This window comes from Coregonus lavaretus, assembly GCF_964263955.1.
Source record: "Coregonus lavaretus genome assembly, chromosome: 3".
NCBI lineage: Eukaryota > Metazoa > Chordata > Actinopteri > Salmoniformes > Salmonidae > Coregonus > Coregonus lavaretus.
The window spans coordinates 45,127,387-45,152,783 of record NC_139990.1 but is presented as its reverse complement, the minus strand read 5'-3'; the positions used below and the strand labels follow the sequence as shown (position 1 = coordinate 45,152,783).

Below are 25,397 nucleotides of genomic sequence, written 5' to 3'. Positions count from 1 at the left end.
AAGTCCCTTTGTTGTTTTTATCACAGGCCTCCATTTGTTTACTTCAGGCCACTGAGAGCTAAAAGGAATAGATATGTTTGATACTGCTTTCACTAATTACATTTTACACTCCAAGGTTGTATGGAACGAGGTACGGCAGGAAAGCCATTAAAGCTTACATTGATTGACACGTTGTTGTAATTATTGTGCTGAAAGGTCAACATTAAACTAAATTATATCCCTTGTTCTTGTTATGTTCTTGTTATAGTATAGTCCTAGGGGATTACAATTCAGTGTGTAGTGCTGGTCTTGTTATAGTATAGTCCTAGGGGATTACCATTCAGTGTGTAGTGCTGGTCTTGTTATAGTATAGTCCTAGGGGATTACCATTCAGTGTGTAGTGCTGGTCTTGTTATAGTATAGTCCTAGGGGATTACCATTCAGTGTGTAGTGCTGGTCTTGTTATAGTATAGTCCTAGGGGATTACCATTCAGTGTGTAGTGCTGGTCTTGTTATAGTATAGTCCTAGGGGATTACCATTCAGTGTGTAGTGCTGGTCTTGTTATAGTATAGTCCTAGGGGATTACCATTCAGTGTGTAGTGCTGGTCTTGTTATAGTATAGTCCTAGGGGATTACAATTCAGTGTGTAGTGCTGGTCTTGTTATAGTATAGTCCTAGGGGATTACCATTCAGTGTGTAGTGCTGGTCTTGTTATAGTATAGTCCTAGGGGATTACCATTCAGTGTGTAGTGCTGGTCTTGTTATAGTATAGTCCTAGGGGATTACCATTCAGTGTGTAGTGCTGGTCTTGTTATAGTATAGTCCTAGGGGATTACCATTCAGTGTGTAGTGCTGGTCTCGCAACTTTGAGCTAATTCATATTCAAGATAATTTACTGATTAATTACTGGAATAATTCATTGATCTGATTTATTTGATTAATCTGGTTATCCTATTCAAATTAATCTAAGAGGGGCACCATTAAAGTGTTGGATATAGAGAGACCCTTGAATTAACTCCATCAGTAGTTATCATTAACCGTTATAGTGTTAATACTATCAACAATATAATCACTTTGACTATATTTTCATTCTGAACAGTTGTCGAGCTCTGGAACCTCAAGAACCCAATCACTCGCAAATTAACTCAATGCCACAAATAATTAATTTAAGGTTTTATTTACTAGACTAAATAAGTTGGAAAATTAGGTAGTTAAAGATACAATATAAAAGCAGGGTATAACAGGATACAACACAGTTACTGAAGTGAGAATCTCCACAGGTCAATATGAATGAACTCCCGTACTCAACTCATGCAAAACAACAGAACATTCAAGTCATTCTCAAAAACACTGTGAAAGTAACGTTACAAAATGTGGGAAAAGTCAAGGGGTCTGAATACTTTCCGAATGCACTGTAACAGGCAAGGTACCACTGCTACACCACTACTATTTGTGTGCCACTGACGATGGATACAATACTACAATCAACTCTAAAGTCATCTTCATTGTTAATTCAAAGGAGGCTTTAGCCTACCTACCATTGTAGATTTCCTGTTCCTTTGAAGAGACTGTTTGTATTACTTGTACACATTATTGGTGCTGTCATCAACACACGCCATTAATAAAAGCATTGGACAAACACAGTGATTAAACAAAACAATGAGACAGACTTTTATTTTTTATCCCAATGCAACGGCTGAGCCTTCAGATGCTGCCTTGGTATTTCTGTTGATATGGCAGGTACCCCTCCTTTTGTCTTTACACTAGGTGGAGACTGATGTAGAGTCAGGCAGAAAGGATTTAGGGAGGTTCCTCATGTAATATATGAAGACTGAGAGGATATGGTCAGGGCAGAATAGTTGCATACCATAGTTCACAACCACCAGGAGATGGATAGTAACGAGATGAGTGCGGTTGATGAGGCTACCAGGGACGGCCTGTTCAATAGGGCGATATGGGCGACGCACTGCCAAACGGGAAAAGGAAGGGATTTTTTTTCTAATCAATTATATCACGGCAACAGTAGTTATCAGTGTTGTAATCTGATCTGACTGCCACTAAATGTCAAATCAGGCTAAAGTCGTGCTTCAAATGGCCCCGCCCGTTTTTGGGCGATTTCAGTCAGGTTGAAAATCGCCCAGAAGTCTCTCATAGCCTGTCATGTAAAATCTATTTTTTTCAAATTTCAAAGCTTTCAATACATTCTCTATGGGTGTCTGTGGGCTTGCACTTACGCGCTTTCGTCATACGTGACGTAACCATGAACGTAACTAAGCAAATAGCGGCTAGCAGCGTCTCTTTGCGACCTGCAGTGTGGCGTTATTTTATGTTTTTAATTTGTACACTTAGTGGCGTTATTTTATGTTTTTAATTTGTACACTTAGTTTACAAACATTCTGCCAACCATGGATTTCGAGTGGTGGGTTTTGGACTGATCTTGTTGATCGTGTACATACCCGCTACGAACGGACTAAATAATGAAAACGTTGCTGGCAGCGGAATCCAATACAGCTGGGAGACTTGGCTGGATGACAGAGTCCCGGACAGAGAAGTGGAGCCGGCCGGCTTCACCCTGGTCGCAGCGGACCTCGATCTGACAGTCACAGGGAAAATCGATCCTGGTAAGAGAGCGACTCTGTACCCCCGAGCCCCGACATTGAACTGCTTTCTGTGTCACTGTGACCTTACTATCTGCCCCGTGAGTTCCCCCAATTGTTTGTTACCGTTGTGTACTGTTGATAATCACAAGTTTACTGGAGAACTGAGACCAAGTAGAGACTTTGGACAGGGTGGATATGGTATAATAAAGGCAGTTTATTCAGAGGTAAAGATATCTGGAATCGCGTGCACGGACTCGTTCGTCAAACTCTTAGGGAGCTATCTGAAGAGAGCCCCGAAAACATTGTGTGCTGACATTTTATACAATAAATGATGTAGGTTGAATCTAGTAGTTCTGATCTTCTGATTGGTCCTGATGAGTTGGGCGAGGTCCCCTCCACTGTTGCATTGGCTCTGAGTCGGGTTCTCTGTCTTCAAATGTTCAGCCTAAAGAGAGGGGATTTTTGTGTGTGTGTGTGTGTGTGTTTAACAGTGATGATGTGTGTGTGTGTGTGTGTTTAACAGTGATGATGTGTGTGTGTGTGTGTGTTATCAGTGATGATGTGTGTGTGTGTGTGTGTCCTCAGAGCAAGAACTCGTGAGTTGGAAGAACTGAGAGACCTATGGCGTGGGTGTTGTCCTTGGCCACCTGCTGACAAGGCTGACAAGATAGGACTCTTTTGTCCATTGTTATAGGATAGGAACAGCATTGATTGAAAACAAACGCCCAACACAAAATGGGTCATGCACAAGATTTTAGTCAGACCAAGCTATAACATTATATATTTACTACGACAGTACATTCAACCAAAAGCTAATATAACAAAGGCATCAGAGATTATTTATAATCTGTCACAGAAACTGGAATCCATCTCCCCAGATCAGTCAATAAATGCTTCTGGTATTGACTTATATGCTGCCCCTGTCTTCATGTTGTTGCTGGACATATCTTTTTTTAAATGTGTGTAGGTCACCTAAATCATCAGAAAAATTGCCCCTCCTGAGAATTTTTTCAGGAGCCGCCACTGGAGGCTACTAAGGATATTAAGGACAGGAGTGAACGGCCCAAGTGGGACAACAAGGTCCAATATCTGCTGACTTGTATAGGTTTTGCTGTGGGTCTGGATAATGTCTGGAGATTCCCTTACTTGTGTCAGATCTATGGAGGAGGTAACAGTCCTTCATCTACAGTATGACGTCTAGAAGAACACTACAGTGTATTTATGTTTCTATTGGTGGTGAGCAGAACAGTGTTGTAGCTGAGACCACCTTATTCAAGTCACTCAAGACTGAGATCAAAGCTATTGAAGTCCAAATCACGACCAGAGCAAGACGAGTCAAATTCAAGACCATCAAATATTTGGGATTTAAAAAACAAAACAGAGACCATCAAAAATGGTCTTAACTCAAGATGGCGCCGGAGAAGATGGCTGCCGTTTTACAGCCCTCTAACCAATTGTACTATTATGTGTGTTTTGTCGCGTTATTTGTAATTTATTCTGTAATGTTTCTGCCACCATCTCTTATGACCAAAAAGAGCTTCTGGATATCAGGACAGCAATTACTCACCTCGTATTGGACAAAGATTTGTTCTTCAACGAGTCAGACGCGAAGGATATTCTACAGACACCCGACAAGGCCCAAATCCCCGTCATTCACATGAGAAAGAGACAGAGACAATTCATTTGAAAATAAATTGGACGACCTAAGATTAAGATTATCCTACCAACGGGACATTAAAAACTGTAATATCTTATGTTTCACCGAGTCGTGGCTGAACAACGACATGGATAACATACAGCTGGCGGGATATACGCTACTTTGGCAGGATAGAACGGCTGACTCCGGTAAGACAAGGGGTGGCGGTCTGTGTATATTTGTAAACAACAGCTGGTGCAGAAAATCTAATACTAAGGAAGTCTCAAGGTTTTTCTCACCTGAGGTAGAGTATCTCATGATAAGCTGTAGACCACACTATTCACCAAGAGAGTTTTCATCTATATTTTTCGTAGCTGTCTATTTACCACCACAAACCGATTCTGGCACTAAGATTGCACTCAGTGAGCTGTATAAGTAAACAGGAAAACGCCTAACCAGAGACAGCGCTCCTAGTGGCCGGGGACTTTAACGAAGGGAAACTTAAATTCGTTCTACCTAATTTCTACCAGCTCGTTAAATGTGCAACCAGAGGGAAAAAAAATCTAGACCACCTTTACTCCACACACAGAAACGCGTACAAAGCTCTCCCTCGCCCTCCATTTGGCAAATCTGACCATAACTCTATCCTCCTGATTCCTACTTATAAGCAAAAACTAAAGCAGGAAGCACCAGTGACTCGGTTAATAAGGAAGTGGTCAGATGACGCAGATGCTAAGCTACAGGACTGTTTTGCTAGCACAGACTGGAATATGTTCCGGGATTCTTCCGATAGCACCAACAAACTATCATGGTCCAAACACACCAAGACAGTCGTGAAGATGGCACCACAAAACCTATTCCCCTTCAGGAAACTGAAAAGATTTGGCATGGTTCGTCAGATCCTCAAAGTTATAGAGCTGCACCATCAAGAGCATCCTGACTGGTTGCATCACCGCCTGGTATGGCAACTGCTCGGCCTCCGACCGCAAGGCACTACAGAGGGTATTGCGTACGGCCCAGTATATCACTGGGGCCAAGCTTCCTGCCATCCAGGACCTCTATACCAGGCGGTGTCAGAGGAAGGCCCTCAAAATTGTCAAAGACTCCAGCCACCCTACCCCCTCTTTTACACTGCTGCTACTCTGTTTATTATCTATGCATGACTATGCATAATCACTTTAACTCTACCCACATGTACATATTACCTCAATTACCTCAACTACCCGGTGCCCCCGCACATTGACTCTGTACCGGTACCCCCTGTATATAGCCTCGCTAAAGTTATTTTATTTTACTGCTGCTCTTGAATTTTTATTTTTTTAACTTATCTATTTTTTACATAACACTTGATAATTAGATCTCAAACAGGGCAGTGAGATGGAAAATATCCTACTGTTAGAGCACATTGTTTAGCTTGTTTTGTTTGGCACTTAACTTAACCGTCACCGTAATATTTGATGTTAGTCCTACCTATCATTGACCCACTGTAGAAATACTATCAGGATGGTTCAAGATCATGCCATTTTGATAACCTGACTGTGATGTTATACAGTCGTGGTCAAAAGTTTTGCTGCCTCAGTTTTTATGATGGCAATTTGCATATACTCCAGAATGTTATGAAGAGTGATCAGATGAATTGCAATTAATAGCAAAGTCCCTCTTTGCCATAAAAATGAACTTAATCCCTAAAAAACATTTCCACTGCATTTCAGCCCTGCCACAAAAGGACCAGCTGACATCATGTCAGTGATTCTCTCGTTAACACAGGTGAGAGTGTTGACGAGGACAAGGCTGGAGATCACTCTGTCATGCTGATTGAGTTAGAATAACAGACTGGAAGCTTTAAAAGGAGGGTGGTGCTTGAAATCATTGTTCTTCCTCTGTTAACCATGGTTACCTGCAAGGAAACACATAACATCATCATTGCTTTGCACAAAAAGGGCTTCACAGGCAAGGATATTGCTGCTAGTAAGATTGCACCTAAATCAACCACTTATCGGATCATCAAGAACTTCAAGGAGAGAGGTTCAATTGTTGTGAAGAAGGCTTCAGGGCGCCCAAGAAAGTCCAGCAAGCGCCAGGACCGTCTCCTAAAGTTGATTCAGCTGTGGGATCAGGGCACCACCAGTGCAGAGCTTGCTCAGGAATGGCAGCAGGCAGGTGTGAGTGCATCTGCACGCACAGTGAGGCGAAGACTTTTGGAGGATGGCCTGGTGTCAAGAAGGGCAATGAGGAAGCCACTTCTCTCCAGGAAAAACATCAGGGACCGACTGATATTCTGCAAAAGGTACAGGGATTGGACTGCTGAGGACTGGGGTAAAGTCATTTTCTCTGATGAATCCCCTTTCCGATTGTTTGGGGCATCCGGAAATAAGCTTGTCCGGAGAAGACAAGGTGAGCGCTACCATCAGTCCTGTGTCGTGCCAACAGTAAAGCATCCTGAGACCATTCATGTGTGGAGTTGCTTCTCAGCCAAGGGAGTGGGCTCACTCACAATTTTGCCTAAGAACACAGCCATGAATAAAGAATGGTACCAACACATCCTCCGAGAGCAACTTCTCCCAACCAGCCAAGAACAGTTTGATGACGAACAATGCCTTTTCGAGCATGATGGAGCACCTTGCCATAAGGCAAAAGTGATAACTAAGTGGCTCGGGAACAAAACATTGAAATTTTGGGTCCATGGTCAGGAAACTCCCCAGACCTTAATCCCATTGAGAACTTGTGGTCGATCCTCAAGAGGCGGGTGGACATAACAAAAACGCACAAATTCTGACAAACTCCAAGCATTGATTATGCAAGAATGGGCTGCCATCAGTCAGGATGTGGCCCAGAAGTTAATTGACAGCATGCCAGGGCGGATTGCAGAGGTCTTGAAAAAGAAGGGTCAACTCTGCAAATATTGACTCTTTGCATAAACTTAATGTAATTGTCAATAAAAGCCTTTGACACTTATGGAATGCTTGTAATTATACTTCAGTATACCATAGTAACATCTGACAAAAATATCTAAAAGCACTGAAGCAGCAAACTTTGTGAAGACCAATACTTGTGTCATTCTTAAAACTTTGACCACGACTGTACAGTGGACAAGTACAGTATCCAGCGCTCAGCTCCTAAAAGTGAGTATCTATTGTGAGAAATTAGTGTTGCAAAAATCCGATAACTTTCCAGAAATTGCCAGGTTTTCCAGAAATCCTGGTTGGAAGACTTCTGGAATCAGGAGGGAATAAGCAGGAGATCCGTGAATCCTCCAACCAGGATTTCTGGAAAACCTGGTAATTTTAGGATAATTACCAACATTTTGCAACCCTATAGCTTCTTACTTTCTGGTGTTCTTATTTCTTATTTGTATTTCTCGTGTTTTTGTTCTACCTTGTAATTTTTTTGTACTACATTGATGTTGATCACTACATTGTTGGGTTTAGAGCTTGCAAGAAAGGCATTTCATTGTACTTGTGCATGTGACATTAAAACTTGAAACTTGATCTACAGTAATATCCCTAAAATAAATACTTATGTAAATCCAAAACCCTTCTCACGTGTCTCAGTACTGTAGTCTTGACTGTCAAGATAAGACCGATCATATACAGTGACGTATCTGGTAAATCTAACAATTAAACAAGCAGTGTTCCCTGACGACTGGAAATCTGCTGTCATAACACCAATGTTCAAGGCTAGAGATCCAACTGATGTGGCCAATTATAGGCCCATCAGCATTCTGCCAATCATATCCAAGGTGGTAGAAAACGTGGTGGCCAACCAATTAATAGCCCACCTAAACTCAGTTCACTCTCCATCCAATGCAGTTTGGTTTCAGGACACATCATTCAACCGAAACGGCAAACTGCTTCTTTGTCGAGGAAATAAAGTCCAAACTTGACAAAGGTGGAGTTGTGGGAGCTGTTTTCTTAAATTTAAAGGAAGTGTTCGACACAGTGAACCACAATGTGCTGCTATCCAAACTGTCAACCCACAACCTATCAGCTAGCACAAACACCCATCAGCCTGAGGTAACTGTAAAGGGACAGAGGATCGAGTTGGTGTCACATTTTAAATACTTTAATTATTGACTAACCTTTCCTTCCAAAAACTAAAAAAAACAAGTATATGGAACAGCAAAACGCAACCTGGTAAATTTCACATTGATCATAAACCAAATGTCAACAAATGCTGCCAAACAAGTACATGTACTCATTTATTTTATCCCGTCTCTCGTACTGTGTCACAACCTGTAGTATCACAGCAATGAAACCACTTCAAAAGCTCTATAAATAGAAAAACCAAACACTTATCACCACTGCAATGTCATTAAGAAATACAACCTACTGAGCTTTGACAGTTTCTTATGCCTTGCCAACACTTCTCTGCTGTTTAAGGTCACTCATGACCTTGCCCCACCACCTCTTAAGCAGTTTGTTACATATTGCAAGGACAATACCAGGACAACAAGAGCTTCAACCAGAGGGGACTGCTCAACTCAGTTTAGGTCCACTAAATTTGTCCAGACAGCATTTTCAGTCAGAGCTTCTAGATTATGGAATAACCTGCCAACCAGTGTGAGAGAGTAAAATACCTTTGCTAGCTTCAAGGCAAACCTGAAGAAGTGGCTGAAGGCAAACCAGTCATGTGAACAGTAAGATATTCCCACTCTTAAGATGTCAGATACTGTAGGACCAAGGGACATTTAAACTCTTAAATTCGTTCTACCTAATTTCTACCAGCTCGTTAAATGTGCAACCAGAGGGAAAAAAAATCTAGACCACCTTTACTCCACACACAGAAACGCGTACAAAGCTCTCCCTCGCCCTCCATTTGGCAAATCTGACCATAACTCTATCCTCCTGATTCCTACTTATAAGCAAAAACTAAAGCAGGAAGCACCAGTGACTCGGTTAATAAGGAAGTGGTCAGATGACGCAGATGCTAAGCTACAGGACTGTTTTGCTAGCACAGACTGGAATATGTTCCGGGATTCTTCCGATAGCACCAACAAACTATCATGGTCCAAACACACCAAGACAGTCGTGAAGATGGCACCACAAAACCTATTCCCCTTCAGGAAACTGAAAAGATTTGGCATGGTTCCTCAGATCCTCAAAGTTATAGAGCTGCACCATCAAGAGCATCCTGACTGGTTGCATCACCGCCTGGTATGGCAACTGCTCGGCCTCCGACCGCAAGGCACTACAGAGGGTATTGCGTACGGCCCAGTATATCACTGGGGCCAAGCTTCCTGCCATCCAGGACCTCTATACCAGGCGGTGTCAGAGGAAGGCCCTCAAAATTGTCAAAGACTCCAGCCACCCTACCCCCTCTTTTACACTGCTGCTACTCTGTTTATTATCTATGCATGACTATGCATAATCACTTTAACTCTACCCACATGTACATATTACCTCAATTACCTCAACTACCCGGTGCCCCCGCACATTGACTCTGTACCGGTACCCCCTGTATATAGCCTCGCTAAAGTTATTTTATTTTACTGCTGCTCTTGAATTTTTATTTTTTTAACTTATCTATTTTTTACATAACACTTGATAATTAGATCTCAAACAGGGCAGTGAGATGGAAAATATCCTACTGTTAGAGCACATTGTTTAGCTTGTTTTGTTTGGCACTTAACTTAACCGTCACCGTAATATTTGATGTTAGTCCTACCTATCATTGACCCACTGTAGAAATACTATCAGGATGGTTCAAGATCATGCCATTTTGATAACCTGACTGTGATGTTATACAGTCGTGGTCAAAAGTTTTGCTGCCTCAGTTTTTATGATGGCAATTTGCATATACTCCAGAATGTTATGAAGAGTGATCAGATGAATTGCAATTAATAGCAAAGTCCCTCTTTGCCATAAAAATGAACTTAATCCCTAAAAAACATTTCCACTGCATTTCAGCCCTGCCACAAAAGGACCAGCTGACATCATGTCAGTGATTCTCTCGTTAACACAGGTGAGAGTGTTGACGAGGACAAGGCTGGAGATCACTCTGTCATGCTGATTGAGTTAGAATAACAGACTGGAAGCTTTAAAAGGAGGGTGGTGCTTGAAATCATTGTTCTTCCTCTGTTAACCATGGTTACCTGCAAGGAAACACATAACATCATCATTGCTTTGCACAAAAAGGGCTTCACAGGCAAGGATATTGCTGCTAGTAAGATTGCACCTAAATCAACCACTTATCGGATCATCAAGAACTTCAAGGAGAGAGGTTCAATTGTTGTGAAGAAGGCTTCAGGGCGCCCAAGAAAGTCCAGCAAGCGCCAGGACCGTCTCCTAAAGTTGATTCAGCTGTGGGATCAGGGCACCACCAGTGCAGAGCTTGCTCAGGAATGGCAGCAGGCAGGTGTGAGTGCATCTGCACGCACAGTGAGGCGAAGACTTTTGGAGGATGGCCTGGTGTCAAGAAGGGCAATGAGGAAGCCACTTCTCTCCAGGAAAAACATCAGGGACCGACTGATATTCTGCAAAGGGTACAGGGATTGGACTGCTGAGGACTGGGGTAAAGTCATTTTCTCTGATGAATCCCCTTTCCGATTGTTTGGGGCATCCGGAAATAAGCTTGTCCGGAGAAGACAAGGTGAGCGCTACCATCAGTCCTGTGTCGTGCCAACAGTAAAGCATCCTGAGACCATTCATGTGTGGAGTTGCTTCTCAGCCAAGGGAGTGGGCTCACTCACAATTTTGCCTAAGAACACAGCCATGAATAAAGAATGGTACCAACACATCCTCCGAGAGCAACTTCTCCCAACCAGCCAAGAACAGTTTGATGACGAACAATGCCTTTTCCAGCATGATGGAGCACCTTGCCATAAGGCAAAAGTGATAACTAAGTGGCTCGGGAACAAAACATTGAAATTTTGGGTCCATGGTCAGGAAACTCCCCAGACCTTAATCCCATTGAGAACTTGTGGTCGATCCTCAAGAGGCGGGTGGACATAACAAAAACGCACAAATTCTGACAAACTCCAAGCATTGATTATGCAAGAATGGGCTGCCATCAGTCAGGATGTGGCCCAGAAGTTAATTGACAGCATGCCAGGGCGGATTGCAGAGGTCTTGAAAAAGAAGGGTCAACTCTGCAAATATTGACTCTTTGCATAAACTTAATGTAATTGTCAATAAAAGCCTTTGACACTTATGGAATGCTTGTAATTGTGACACTCTGGCTCCATGGACTTTGATATTTGAGCCAGGGTTGTTCATTTTCATTTGTTTGGGTGTATTTCTATGTTGGGGTGTCTAGGTTGTTGATTTCTATGTTTGGTGATTGTGCTTGATTAGTCATATGACTCCCAATCGGAGGTAACGAGTGTCAGCTGTCGGCTCGTTATCTCTGATTGGGAGCCATATTTATACTGTGTGGTTTCTCCTTGGTTTTGTGGGTTTTTGTTCCGTTTTCGGTCTGTGTACCGTGGACTTCATTGAGTCGTCTTTTGTTTTGGATTTTGGTTACTTTGCTAAATAAAGTCATGTTTCTTGGACACGTTGCGCCTTGGTCATACTTGGACGACATAGACGACCGTGACAGAAAAACCCACCATAAAAGGACCAAGCAGCGCGTCCAGGAGCAAAGGGTCTGGACATGGGAGGAACTGTTGGACGGTAAAGGGTCCTGGACTTGGGAGGAGATCCTGGATGGTATGGATCGCCGACCATGGAACGAGACGGTGGAGAGGCGACGGCGAGAGGAGCAACGGCATCGGCAGGGCCATCGTCGGAAGGACGGGAGGCAACCCCAAAAAAAATTTTTTGGGGGGCACATGGCTTGGGCGGCTGGGCAGCAGGAGGCTGCCACAGGGAGAAAAGGAGAGAAGGCTAACGGAGTACGGGAGCCATTGGCGAGTAGAGGGAGGGAAGTGTGTGTGGCACGGCGTGAAAGACTGATGTGTGTTGCCAGTCCGGTCCGGCCCGTTCCTGATCCTCGGTTGAGGCCAGTGGTGTGTGTTCCCGGTACGGACCGGCCTGTTCCTACTCCAAGCACCAGGTCCACGGTGTGCTACGCCAGCCCGGCCCGGCCTGTTCCGGCCACTCGCACCAGGGATGCGGTGCGCGTCGCCAGCCCAGCCCGGCCTGTTCCTGCTCCACGCACCAGGGATAGGGTGCGCTTCGCCAGCCCGGCCCGGCCTGTTCCGGCCACTCGCACCAGGGATACGGTGCGCGTCGCCAGCTCAGCCCGGCCTGTTCCTACTCCACGCACCAGGGATACGGTGCGCTTCGCCAGCCCGGCCCGGCCTGTTCCGGCCACTCGCACCAGGGATACGGTGCGCGTCGCCAGCCCAGCCCGGCCTGTTCCTACTCCACGCACCAGGGATACGGTGCGCTTCGCCAGCCCGGCCCGGCCTGTTCCGGCCTCTCGCACCAGAGATACGGTGCGCGTCGCCAGCCCGGCCCGGCCTGTTCCTGCTCTCCGCACTAGGCCTTATGTGCGTCCCCAGGGTCCAGCATGCCCTGTTGCTGCTCTCCGCACTAGGCCTTATGTGCGTCCCCAGGGCCAAGCATGCCCTGTTGCTGCTTCCCGCACTAGCCCTGAGATGCGTGTCCTCAGCCCGGTACCTCCAGTTCCGGCACCACGCATCAGGCCTACGGTGCGTCCCCAGGGCCAAGCATGCCCTGTTGCTTCTCCCCGCACTAGCCCTGAGATGCGTGTCCTCAGCCCGGTACCTCCAGTTCCGGCACCACGCATCAGGCCTACGGTGCGTCCCCAGGGCCAAGCATGCCCTGTTGCTTCTCCCCGCACTAGCCCTGAGATGCGTGTCCTCAGCCCGGTACCTCCAGTTCCGGCACCACGCACCAGGCCTACGGTGCGCCTCAGACGGCCAGAGTCTGCCGTCTGCCCAACGGGGCCTGAACTGTCCGTCTGCCCAACGCCGTCTGAACTGCCCGTCTGCCCAACGGCGCCTGAACTGTCCGTCTGCCCAACGCCGTCTGAACTGCCCGTCTGCCCAACGGCGCCTGAACTGCCCGTCTGCCCAACGCCGTCTGAACTGTCCGTCTGCCCAACGCCGTCTGAACTGCCCGTCTGTACTGAGCCTGCAAAGCCGCCCGTCTGCCATGAGCCTTCAGAGCCGTCCGCCAGACCGGAGCCGCTAGAGCTCTCCGCCAGACAGGATCAGCCAGAGCCTTCCGCCAGACAGGATCAGCCAGAGCCTTCCGCCAGACAGGATCAGCCAGAGCCTTCCGCCAGACAGGATCAGCCAGAGCCTTCCGCCAGACAGGAGCAGCCAGAGCCTTCCGTCAGACCGGATCAGCCAGAGCCTTCCGCCAGACAGGAGCAGCCAGAGCCTTCCGCCAGACGGGATCAGCCAGAGCCTTCCGCCAGCCATGAGCAGCCAGATCCGTCAGCCAGCCATGAGCAGCCAGATCCGTCAGCCAGCCATGAGCAGCCAGATCCGTCAGCCAGCCATGAGCCGTCCAGCCAGGATCCGCCAGAGCCGTCCAGCCAGGATCCGCCAGAGCCGTCCAGCCAGGATCCGCCAGAGCCAGCCAGCCAGGATCCGCCATTTAGTCAGGTGCTGCCCCTTAGTCCAGTGCTGCCCCTTAGTCCAGTGCTGCCCCTTAGTCCGGTGCTGTCCCTCAGCCTGGTGCTGCCTCTTAGTCCGGTGCTGCCCCTTAATCCAGGTGGGTTTAAGTGGAGGGTGGTCATTGGGAGGAGGTTAAGAAAGCGGGTAGTAACTATAGTGGGGTGGTGGTCAAGCCCGGAGCCGGAACCGCCTCCGGGGAGCAACACCCACCCAGCCCTCCCCTATTGTGGGGTTGTGAGGCGCGGTCGCAGTCCGCGCCTTTAGGGGGGGGTACTGTGACGTTCTGGCTCCGGGACTCTTAGTAGTGAGCCAGGGTTGTCATTTTCATTTGGGTGTAGTTCTATGTGGGATCTAGTTGTTTCATTTCTATGTTTGGTTTTGATGTTGATTTAGTCATATGACTCCCAATCGGAGGTAACGAGTGTCAGCTGTCGGCTCGTTATCTCTGATTGGGAGCCATATTTATACTGTGTGGTTTCACCTTGGTTTTGTGGGTTTTTGTTCCATGTTTCTGTCAGTGTTACAGAGGACTTCACTATCGTCATTTGTTGTTTTTCGTGGTTGCTTTATTAAATAAAAGTCATCATGTTCACTCCACGCGCTGCGTATTGGTCCGCTTCTTCAGACGATCGTGACAGTAATTATACTTCAGTATACCATAGTAACATCTGACAAAAATATCTAAAAGCACTGAAGCAGCAAACTTTGTGAAGACCAATACTTGTGTCATTCTTAAAACTTTGACCACGACTGTACAGTGGACAAGTACAGTATCCAGCGCTCAGCTCCTAAAAGTGAGTATCTATTGTGAGAAATTAGTGTTGCAAAAATCCGATAACTTTCCAGAAATTGCCAGTTTTTTTTTTTAACAATTAAACAAGCAGTGTTCCCTGACGACTGGAAATCTGCTGTCATAACACCAATGTTCAAGGCTAGAGATCCAACTGATGTGGCCAATTATAGGCCCATCAGCATTCTGCCAATCATATCCAAGGTGGTAGAAAACGTGGTGGCCAACCAATTAATAGCCCACCTAAACTCAGTTCACTCTCCATCCAATGCAGTTTGGTTTCAGGACACATCATTCAACCGAAACGGCAAACTGCTTCTTTGTCGAGGAAATAAAGTCCAAACTTGACAAAGGTGGAGTTGTGGGAGCTGTTTTCTTAAATTTAAAGGAAGTGTTCGACACAGTGAACCACAATGTGCTGCTATCCAAACTGTCAACCCACAACCTATCAGCTAGCACAAACACCCATCAGCCTGAGGTAACTGTAAAGGGACAGAGGATCGAGTTGGTGTCACATTTTAAATACTTTAATTATTGACTAACCTTTCCTTCCAAAAACTAAAAAAAACAAGTATATGGAACAGCAAAACGCAACCTGGTAAATTTCACATTGATCATAAACCAAATGTCAACAAATGCTGCTAAACAAGTACATGTACTCATTTATTTTATCCCGTCTCTCGTACTGTGTCACAACCTGTAGTATCACAGCAATGAAACCACTTCAAAAGCTCTATAAATAGAAAAACCAAACACTTATCACCACTGCAATGTCATTAAGAAATACAACCTACTGAGCTTTGACAGTTTCTTATGCCTTGCCAACACTTCTCTGCTGTTTAAGGTCACTCATGACCTTGCCCCACCACCTCTTAAGCAGTTTGTTACATATTGCAAGGACAATACCAGGACAACAAGAGCTTCAACCAGAGGGGACTGCTCAACTCAGTTTAGGTCCACTAAATTTGTCCAGACAGCATTTTCAGTCAGAGCTTCTAGATTATGGAATAACCTGCCAACCAGTGTGAGAGAGTAAAATACCTTTGCTAGCTTCAAGGCAAACCTGAATAAGTGGCTGAAGGCAAACCAGTCATGTGAACAGTAAGATATTCCCACTCTTAAGATGTCAGATACTGTAGGACCAAGGGACATTTAAACTCTGACGTAAAATTAGCATGTTATTGTCTATTGTATATTTTGATAATTATATATATTTTCATTATTATTTATATATCGATATATAGTACCAGTCAAAAGTTTGGACACACCTACTCATTCAAGGGTTTTTCTTTATTTGTACTATTTTTTACATTGTAGAATAATAGTGAAGACATCAAAACTATGAAATAACACATATGGAATCATGTAGTAACCAAAAAAGTGTTAAACAAATCAAAATATATTTTATATTTGAGATTCTTCAAATAGCCACCCTTTGCCTTGATGACAGCTTTGGACACTCTTGGCATTCTCTCAACCAGCTTCACCTGGAATGTTTTTCCAACCGTTTTGAAGGAGTTCCCACATGCTTTTCCTTCACTCTGCGGTCCGACTCATCCCAAACCATCTCAATTGGGTTGAGGTCGGGGGATTGTGGAGGCCAGGTCATCTGATGCAGCACTCCATCACTCTCCTTCTTGGTCAAATAGCCCTTCCACAGCTTGGAGGTGTGTTCGGTCATTGTCCTGTTGAAAAACAAATGATAGTCCCACTAAGCCCAAACCAGATGGGATGGCATATCGCTGCAGAATGCTGTGGTAGCCATGCTGGTTAAGTGTGCCTTGAATTCTAAATAAATCACAGACAGTGTCACCAGCAAAGCACCCCCACAACATAGCACCTCCTCCTCCATGCTTTACGGTGAGAACTACACATGCGGAGATCATCCGTTCACCCACACCATGTCTCACAAAGACACGGCGGTTGGAACCAAAAATCTCAAATTTGGACTCCAGACCAAAGGACAAATTTCCAACGGTCTAATGTCCATTGCTCGTGTTTCTTGGCCCAAGCAGGTCTCTTGTTCTTATTAGTGTCCTTTAGTAGTGGTTTCTTTGCAGCAATTCGACCATGAAGGCCTGATTCACACAGTTCCCTCTGAACAGTTGATGTTGAGATGTGTCTGTGACTTGAACTCTGTGAAGCATTTATTTGGGCTGCAATTTCTGAGGCTGGTAACTCTAATGAACTTATCCTCTGCAGCGGAGGTAACTCTGGGTCTTCCATTCCTGTGACGGTCCTCATGAGGGCCAGTTTCATCATAGCGCTTGATGGTTTTTGTGACTGCACTTGAAGAAACTTTAAAAGTTCTTGAAATGTTCCGTATTGACTGACTTTCATGTCTTAAAGTAATGATGGACTGTCGTTTCTCTTTGCTTATTTGAGCTGTCTTGCCATAATATGGACTTGGTCTTTTACCAAATAGGGCTATCTTCTCTACCCCCCCCCCCCCCCCCCCCCCTACCTTGTCACAACACAACTGATTGGCTCAAACGCATTAAGAAGGAAATACATTCCAAAAATTAACTTTGAAGAAAGCACACATGTTAATTGAAATGCATTCCAGGTGACTACCTCATGAAGCTGTTTGAGAGAATACCAAGAGTGTGCAAAGCTGTCATCAAGGCAAAGGGTGGCTATTTGAAGAATCTCAAATATTAAATATATTTGACTTGGTTAACACTTTTTTGGTTACTACATGATTCCATGTGTTATTTCATAGTTTTGATGTCTTCACTATTATTCTACAATGTAAAAAATTGTAAAAATAAAGAAAAAACGTTGAATGAGTAGGTGTGTCCAAACTTTTGACTGGTAGTGTATATATATTAATTGTGTGTTATATTGTAGGATTGGATTGATGTATTGATGTATTGATGTTGATTGTTTTCTGTCCAGGGACTACAGATGAAAATTAGCTGTCTTGCTAAATCTGGTGCAATGGCATGTTGTACATGATCCCTGACAAATAAACATATAAATAATAACATTACTAGTGCTATTCTGACTAAAAGTTAACTCTGCTTTCAAAGGTGCTTTCCTGATCCCTTATCTCATTGCCTTGGTGTTTGAGGGCCTTCACCTGCTGCATTTGGAGCTGGCCATTGGACAGAGGCTCCGTATGGGAAGCATTGGAGTTTGGAACTCAATCACACCCTATCTAGGAGGAGTAGGTGGGCTGGTTTGGCATCAAGGAAATCCAGATCTGAAATAGTTACATGTGTAATAATTCCATGTGTACTGTTACTAACAGTTTGGAAATGTGATGGTTTGTTGGAAATATCTGAGAAATTGTATTTTATAGGTTTCATGGATGCAAAATTCCTTAATAAGCAATCTTCCAACCAAGATTTCTGGAAAACCTGGGAATTTTCTAAATGTACTCGAATTTTGCAACCCTAGTTACAATCATCTACTTTTCATGCTGAGAATTTAACTTCCCTTCTTTCCCATTGAATTGTTGCCCCTCACCTTATGGGCTTCAGTGGAGACAGAGGTTCTGCTGGCCTGGGGGTCTGAATCATGGACTATCTCTGTGCACAGGTGTGGCCTCCATGATAGTGTGCTTCCTGGTGGGGCTGTTCTACAACACCAAACTGGCCTGGGTCCTCTGGCACTTCTTCCACTCGTTCCAAAATCCACTACCCTGGAGGGACTGTCCTGTTAACCAAAACCTCACAGGTATTTAATACTCTATTCAAGTCAATATTTTTCAGCCATTCAATAGTTATCAAGTAATTTTAGGTTGAGGGTTCTTTAGAAAGTGGATGGATGACCATTCAAATCAATATTTTCAGCCATTCAATAGTTATCGTAGTTTGAGGGTTCTTTAGAAAGTGGACTTAAGACTCTTTATTGTAGACAAACACTGGATGGAGACCGATTACTATTTTGCAGATTTAATAATGAACTAACCATATTCACAGCCATACATTAACTCAACTACTTCCTGTTCCCTTCCAACAATTAACCAACATCTGACCAATCAGAATAGAGCACGTAGTTGCTAGGTAGATAATCAATTACCATTCCAATTATATATTTTAGAACTACACAACATTGACTTAGAAAACAATAATATTTATCATAAAATATTTATACTGTATCAAATGTAATGTATTGAATCAGAATCTCTTACAAAAACCATATGTATGCAAAATGACTTTCTAAAACATCTTTATAGCCATTTCTGTCACTTTGATTATGCAGGTTATGTGAGCGAATGTGAGAAGAGCACAGCAGTGAACTACTTTCGGTATTGGAAAACACTGAACATAACACCCAATATTGAGACCAGCGGGTCCTTGCAATTGTGGCTGGTGATGTGCCTGGCCACAGATTGGTGTATCGTCTATGTCTGCTTCATTCGTGGCATTGAGACCACTGGAAAGGTTTGTTATCATCTTGACATTTCCTAGAAACTAGTGCTGGGCGCCAATATCAATAATTCAATATTATATCAAGATTGTTTGATATCTATATGGTTTATTCTTTCTGTTAACCTACACTGTTATGTAAAAAAAAGAAATAGCATACATGACTGTTCCTGCATGCACAAAACCCTCTCACAGATCTTCTCACAGGATGTAAATGAACATGCTTCATTGGATGCTGATGGCCCATTAACATCTGATGGGCTTCCATGTGTATTCAAACTGGTTGTCTAGGTTCCTAGAGCATTCACAGCTGGCCCAACGGGCAGTCAGCAAGCAGCTGGCCCAATGGGCAGTCAGCAAGCAGTTGTCTGGACTTCAAAAAGCCTTGGAAGTGAACAGAAAAATCTACATTCACACAGTTGCAATGTTTTTTTTACTGCTAGAAACCATCTTTATTGTACAGATGTCGCCCCCTCAATAATAACTAAAAGGAAAGTTATAGAACAACATTTCCGGAACATAATGAATGTTACCGCTGTATATGTTGACAGAAATCAATCAGTTATACTCTTCATCACCAATAATGTGAATGTATACGTTTCTAAATGCTACCAAGAAAGGTTGGGACTTTGTATCTGTTTGCTGTTTTTTTTTGTAAAGGCAGTGTATGTGACAGCCACATTCCCATACCTTGTGCTAACCATCTTTCTGATCCGAGCCATGACCCTGCCAGGAGCAACTGATGGTCTGGTATATCTGTTCACTTCAAATGTGAGAGAAACTTTACACAGCATCCTTATGAACACATTGTGTAGTTCTGATGGCTGATATTTGGAGGAAACATGTTTTATTTATTAGGCCTACCACCTCCAGGGAGGTAGAGAGGAACGGTCCTCCTCAACATTCTGAGAAAACAATTCAAAATAAAACATCCTCATTGTAAAGCCACTGTCCTGCAGTATATCAGTTATTTCCGGTAACTATTTTGAATCTCATCTCTTGGCAGTGGGAAACACTGAAGAATCCTAAGGTGTGGTTGGATGCTGCCACTCAAATCTTCTTCTCCCTGTCACTGGCCTTTGGAGGCCTCTTTGCGTTCTCCAGTTACAATCCTCAGAAGTAAGAGCACCTACATTCATCACACATGACAGTGACTGTCCTACAATATGTAAACAACAACGGAAAACAATTGAAAATATCGCTCAATTGTTTGTGACTAAAACATTTGTATTGTATTCTTCCTTCAGGAATAATTGTGAACGTGAAGCTGTTATAGTGGGATGTGTCCTGATACCCTGATGAAGACAGCTTGTCTGTCGAATCGTTGTTTATCAGGTTATTAAATTATTGCATCTGAGCTCCTAGAGTGTGAGGCTCTCCTCCTTTATCAAGTGTTCTACTCCGTTAGCCAGCACCTCTCCTAAACAGGTGTTCTACTCCGTTAGCCAGCACCTCGCCTAAACAGGTGTTCTACTCCGTTAGCCAGCACCTCTCCTAAACAGGTGTTCTACTCCATTAGCCAGCACCTCTCCTAAACAGGTGTTCTACTCCGTTAGCCAGCACCTCTCCTAAACAGGTGTTCTACTCCGTTAGCCAGCACCTCTCCTAAACAGGTGTTCTACTCCATTAGCCAGCACCTCTCCTAAACAGGTGTTCTACTCCATTTGTCAGCACCTCTCCTAAACAGGTGTTCTACTCCATTAGCCAGCACCTCTCCTAAACAGGTGTTCTACTCCATTAGCCAGCACCTCTCCTAAACAGGTGTTCTACTCCATTAGCCAGCATCTCGCCTAAACAGGTGTGCATTTCTTTCGCCTCCAGATTATAGTGGGATGTGCCAACAGCTTTACATCTACGCATCCATTCCTATTTTTGCCATCCTTGGATTCAAGGCGAATGCTAACCTCAATGACTGTGTTATCGGATATGTCTCAGTATTTTGTTAATCAATGCAGGCTTGGACATTTATATACATTTTTGTTTTATTGCAATTGGCTTGGTACATTTTTATAATGATTTTTATACATGCACTTCTACAGGAATATTATGGCCTTGACAAATGCATTCAATATTGGAGATGAGAATATAACAGCTGAAAACTATAAAGACTGGCTGACCCACCTGAATGAGACCGACCAGTCGGAAGATGCTAACCTCAACTTGAAGACGTGCAATCTTCAAACCTTGCTTGACCAGGTGCAACCAAAAGTTCCCCATGGGGATAATAAAGTCATTATGTTATCATATTTTGTTTACGAAAAACTGTTTAAGACTGTGTCTATCTCACCCTCTCTCTTCTCGCTCCCTCTGTGTTTGTGTGTGTGTGTTTGTGTTGCCTGCGTGTATCTGTGTGTGTGTGTGTGCCTGTGTGTGTTTGTGTTGCCTGCGTGTGTGTGTGTGTTCCTGTCTCTTACCTGTAGAGTGCCTCAGGGACAGGACTGGCCTTCATAGTGTTCACAGAGGCAGTGATAAAGGTATGGGCGGTTCTTCATCATGCTCTTCTGCCTGGGCCTGTCCTCCATGTTTAGCAATCTAGAAGGGGTCCTCAAACCACTGCTGGACCCGAAAATGGTGCCCTCGTGGATGCCTAAAGAAATCTTCACAGGTAAACAATAATATGTAGTTTGAGGGTTCTTTGGAAGGTGGATGGATGACTCTTTATATAGACAAACACTGGATGGAGATTATTTAGCAGATTTAATGATGAACTGACTACATTTACAGTCATACATCAATTCAACTAATTTCTGTTCTCCTCCAACAATGAAATTACATCTGTCCAATCAGAATAGCGCAAAGTAGTTGCTAGGTATATATTAGCATTCCACACACGCTTTCACAGACTTGAAACAATTTCTACACAATGTTCTCAGCCTAGCAAAGGGTTGTGAATGCTACACTCTTTTCGTGAAAATAGATTTTTCTTCTCGTCTAAAAACATGCATTTTTCTGGCTACTCTAACTAGGCTGTAGACATACCATTCAAGCTCCTACAGACTCCAAAACATTCTACCCAATGTTCCCAGCTATTCTAATATCTAGTGGCCTAGCTGGTAGTGGTCTGGCTGGTCATGGCCTGGCTAGTCTAGCGGTAATGCTGGTGTTGCCATAAGTTTCAAATCTGGTCTAAACTGCCCTTTGACACAAACTCTCTCTAGCTTTCCCAACTTTCATCCTCTCTCTCTCTCCATCTGTTTAATAAAGTCAGAAAATACTTTCAAATATACATTTTATAAAAACTGTCATGGATAATAATGTATTTGTCTGTTTGTTTTCTTAGGGTTGATGTGCCTCACCTCCTTCACTGTGGCACTGATCTTTACCATGGGCTCAGGAAACTACTGGCTGGAGATCTTCAACATGTCACGAATTCCGCCGAGGCTGCTCCTCCTCCTTGTTCGGGCAGGCTTCGGCGTTCGTCGTCCCCGGAGTACTAGCTGCTACCGTTTGATGTTCTCTGTGTTTGTTTGGTTTTGTCTGTTTGGTGCACCTGTGTCTTATCCTGTCCTGATTATGTCACCTATAAGTTTCCTTTGGTTTTGTTTGTAGTTGTGTGTTGTTGTACGCCTGTCCGTTGAGGTTTTGGATTTTGCATTCTTGTTATTAAGTGTATTGACGCACTGTTTGCGCATCGCTTATGTTTAGTGTTTTACGCACTGTTTTGCGTATCGCTCGCCTCCGTTATTTGAGGCCCTTTATTTTGTATTGTCATTTGCTGACAAGTAAAGTCTGTTTGGACTAAGCTTCTGTGTCCTGCGCCTGACTCCAACCCCACATCCACCTCAAAACACTGACACAAGTATGTAGGATACCTGCCTCTACTCATCATAGCCTTCTTTGAGATAATCGCTGTGGTTTACATCTATGGGATAAACAACTTAGTACTACTTCATAATTTTTTTTTCATCTATAAATTATCTCACTTGTGAACAAGCTCAATCTCAAGTGCAAAGATAACAAAATAGTACTAAACCTTTGTTTTTCTTTCTGAAACTCATCTGAGAATGTTTCTATGTTCTCAGGTTCAGTGATGACATAGAGCGGATGACGGGGCGAAGGCCTAACATTTTCTGGCAGGCCAAGTGGAGAGTGATCAGCCCTCTGATGCTGCTGGTGGTCTTCCTGGCTTATGTGATAGTCTAGGCTGAAACTCAACCCACTTACACTGCATGGAACCCTGACTATGTAAGAGACAGATTTTGTTGCACGTTGATTCATGTTGCAATGTTGCATCACTTCAGGCTGAAGTAGGACAAGATACAGATATGAATAAATTATTATATTACTTATTGTTTAATCCAGTCATTTTACATCCAGTAAATTGATGCAAATGAGATATATTTTTAGATGAACTGGGTAAAACACATCCTCTCCTTTCCATAGGTCCACTTCCCCATGGCTGAGGTGCAGCCCTATCCCCGCTGGGTGTTTGCTATCTGTGTGGCGCTGTCTGCTCTACCCTGTGTCTCCATCCCTCTAGTGGCCCTCTACAGATCCACCCTCTTCCTGAAGAAACGGATCATGGACAGAGGCAATCACAACCCCCTTTGAGAATGACACTTAAGTTCGGAGACATGTAGAAAAGTGAAGAAGAATACTTTATCCATATCAGACAGAAATGTGTCTTCTGCTGTACCCAACCCCTCTGATACACACACACACACACACGCACACACACACACACACACACACACACACACACACACACACACACACACACACACACACAAAACACACACACACACACACAGACACCAAACACACACACACACACACACAAAACACACACACACACACACACACACACACATTCCCGACAGGGTACTTGGTGGTCAATTCAGTGTCATAATTTTTACCTGCACTGTACATTAAAACAACACTCACTATCATAATCTTTCATTATTGAATGACCTTCTCTTTTTCAAAACATAATTACTTTTTGCTACATAGGTCAGATGGGCAATGATATTGATACAATTTATAGGTTAATATTAAGTAAATAAACCTTATTCAATTGATATGATTCAACAGTGTTTGAGCACTATTTTTTACTCCCACAGCTTCCTGCTTTTTGTATGGCATATGTGGCTTGTTATTGGTGAGACTGATGCAAGAGGACCAGTAGCCAGCCAAGTTCATCACTGCACAGTGATATCCATATGGAAAAACAGAGGCAGACTGAACGGAACTAAATACGGAAAGCTCCTTACATCCTCTGTTTGATGTGCCAGTATTTGTTCTAATGAAGATATAAATATCTTTCCATGGCTAATGATGCAGAACTCACTTAGAAGGATTGATTGGCTTTCCTGAACAGTCTGTGATATCCACATTAGCTTTCCTTTCAGATCAAAATATTTGTTTGGATTAATCAATTACTGGCCACTCACGCAGACGTAAAATGAATTGTTCAAGAATGTACTGTATGCTCCCTGTGTTCACTGCTTTGTGGCTCACATGGCAAGAGTAGGGCTTCCAATCAGCTCATACATGATTAGCATAGCATGATTAGCATAGCATGATTAGCATAGCATGACCATCAAGACTAAATACACCCAACAATGAATGATGCAATTATTTGTTTGTGTTGTGTTTAATTTGTAATATGTCTAAACAATGCCATGTATACTGAACAAAAATATAAACACAACATGCAACAATTTCAACGACTTTACGGAGTTACAGTTCATATAAGGAAATCAGTCAATTTAAATAAATAAATTAGGCCCTAATCTATGGATTTCACATGAATGGGCAGGGGCGCAGCCATAGGCCCACCCACTTTTTTGCTACAAAAGGGCTTTATTAAAGGCAGAAATACTCCTCAGTTTCATCAGCTGTCTGGGTGGGTGGTCTTAGATGATCCCGCAGGTGAAGAAGTCGGATGTGGAGGTCCTGGGCTGGCGTGGTTACAAGTGGTCTGCGGTTGTGAGGCCGGTTGGACGTACTGCCAAATTCTCTAAAATGACGTTGGAGGTGGCTTGTGGTAGAGAAATGAACATTAAATTCTCTGGCAACAGCTCTGGTGGACATTCCTGCAGTCAGCATGCCAATTGCACGCTCCCTCAAAACTTGAGACATCTGTGGCATTGTGTTGTGTGACAAAACTGTACATTTTAGAGTGGCCTTTTATTGTCCCCAGCACAAGGTGCAACTGTGTAATGATCATGCTGTTTAATCAGCTTCTTGATATGCCAAACCTGTCAGTTGGATGGATTATCTTGGCAAAGGAGAAATGCTCACTAACAGGGATGCGAACAAATTTGTGCACAAAATTTGAAAGAAATACGATTTTTGTACGTATAGAACATTTCTGGGATCTTTTATTTCAGCTCATGAAACATGAGATCAAGACTTTTACATGTTGCGTTTATATTTCTGTTCAGTATAACTTACATACTGTGAATAACTTTTGCGTCATTTGTTATGGTTTCATGTTATTACCGGTCCAGTTTTGTAAGAACTGAAGTGGTCTCTTTATGC

At 43.7% G+C, this 25,397-nt stretch overlaps 1 pseudogene across 1 annotated transcript; it reads left to right on the top strand.

Moving 5' to 3' along the window:
- The first annotated feature begins 73 nt into the window (after positions 1 to 73).
- Positions 74 to 23,465, top strand: LOC311107456 (sodium-dependent neutral amino acid transporter B(0)AT3-like; annotated as a pseudogene). Its single transcript has 15 exons — positions 74 to 130; positions 3,595 to 3,748; positions 17,571 to 17,711; positions 18,082 to 18,219; positions 18,748 to 18,929; positions 19,575 to 19,685; positions 19,921 to 20,033; positions 20,162 to 20,183; positions 20,736 to 20,838; positions 20,954 to 21,110; positions 21,335 to 21,519; positions 22,195 to 22,276; positions 22,714 to 22,839; positions 22,937 to 23,099; positions 23,298 to 23,465. The product of its transcript is annotated as a sodium-dependent neutral amino acid transporter B(0)AT3-like (transcript).
- Positions 23,466 to 25,397: the final 1,932 nt, after the last annotated feature.